The following is a 1452-nucleotide window of genomic DNA, read 5'->3' as shown; positions in this document are numbered from 1 at the left end:
AAGTCGAGTTGGGTGGCTCGTGCACTTCCAGGGTCCAAGACCCAACGCGTTTGACCGACGAAGGTGCCCCGTCCCCGGGCACGGACGGGGACGGGCCCGGCCTCCGGGCCGCCGTGGAAGTCGAGTCGGGTGGCTCTCGCACTTCCAGGGTCCTCGACCCTATCTGTCTGACCGACGAAGGCGCTTCGTCTCGGGCGGGCCAGGGCCGCCAGCCGCTATGGAAGCCGAGTCGGGTGGCTCGTGCGCTTCCAGGGTCCACGACCCTGCCTTCGTGACCGACGAAGGCGCTCTGTCTGGGGCGGTACAGAGCCGGGCCCCGTCCAGCAGGGGACGGTGGCCCGAACAGGTGCCATCGGGTATATAGGGAAGAGCACCTCGCTGATTCTCCAAGGTGATAGGCTACCGGATCCCATGACCTCTCGAGCCCAGCGAGAGGCCTCTCGAGCGGACACAAATGCCTCGAAAAAGTCCCTCTGCACTGAGGTAGTGACGATTCTTATTACGAATGGCAAATCATCCAAGGAAGGGACGAACCCGGCTGGCCTCGGCCGTTAAACGAGCCGGCTTCGTTCGGCCGCTAAACGAACCGGCGTCGTTCGGCCGCAAAACGAACCGGCGTCGGCCGCTAAACGAAACCCCGGGCGGGACAGGGCCGCCCACGTCTCAGCCTTAATGACCCGTTACGGGGTGACGCCCGGATACGCTTTGTGTGTCATGGCCCTGAGATTCTGGAAATCGAACTGCGCCTGGGGCAGGCCTCCGCCCGGCCGACGTTAGCGCGTCGGCCGCCATGGGCGGTCGGTTCCTCCCCGACCCGGCGCTCTCGCCTCCAGGGGGGCTCTCCGGAGCCCGCCCGACCCTTTCCGCGGGAGACTCAGACGGTCCGTCAGACGCGAAGGTCCGCCACCGGCGGCCGGCGAGGGCCTCGGCGACCGAGGGCGGAGACGCCCCCGGCCCGTCGCGGCCACCCGGCCCCGCGAAACGCACCTTTCCTCGGTTACGGCCCACCCGGCCGCCCCTCAGCCTACGAGAGGGGAGAGCCACACGAGAGTGGCCCCGGTCCCGCTCCCCCCGGGGGGTGGAAACCGGGACCCGCGCCGCGTGAACCCCGGGTCAGAGCGAGGCTCTCCTACGGCTACACTACCTGGTTGATCCTGCCAGTAACATATGCTTGTCTCAAAGATTAAGCCATGCAGGTCTAAGTGCACACGGCCGGTACAGTGAAACTGCGAATGGCTCATTAAATCAGTTATGGTTCCTTTGATCGCTCCACCCGTACTTGGATAACTGTGGCAATTCCAGAGCTAATACATGCAAACGAGCGCCGACCCGGCCCGCGAGGGCCGGGGACGCGTGCATTTATCAGACCCAAAACCCATCCGGGACGCGTCTCCGGGCGCGCCCCGGCCGCTTTGGTGACTCAGGATAACCTCGAGCCGATCGCGCGCCCCC

At 65.9% G+C, this 1452-nt stretch overlaps 1 non-coding gene across 1 annotated transcript in view; it reads left to right on the top strand.

Annotated features, from left to right (window-relative positions):
- The first annotated feature begins 1141 nt into the window (after window positions 1–1141).
- The window catches only part of LOC141281798 (18S ribosomal RNA), a 1855-nt gene continuing 1544 nt past the window's right edge, over window positions 1142–1452 (top strand). Inside the window, exon 1 of the ribosomal RNA XR_012336163.1 lies at window positions 1142–1452. This exon is cut by the window's right edge and continues 1544 nt beyond it. This is a non-coding gene — a ribosomal RNA (18S ribosomal RNA).

Source organism: Paramisgurnus dabryanus, unplaced genomic scaffold (assembly GCF_030506205.2).
Source record: "Paramisgurnus dabryanus unplaced genomic scaffold, PD_genome_1.1 h2tg000288l_1_31600__unordered_in_group5, whole genome shotgun sequence".
Classification (NCBI taxonomy): domain Eukaryota; kingdom Metazoa; phylum Chordata; class Actinopteri; order Cypriniformes; family Cobitidae; genus Paramisgurnus; species Paramisgurnus dabryanus.
The sequence above is the reverse complement of the archived record's forward strand: the minus strand, read 5'-3'. Positions and strand labels throughout refer to the sequence as shown.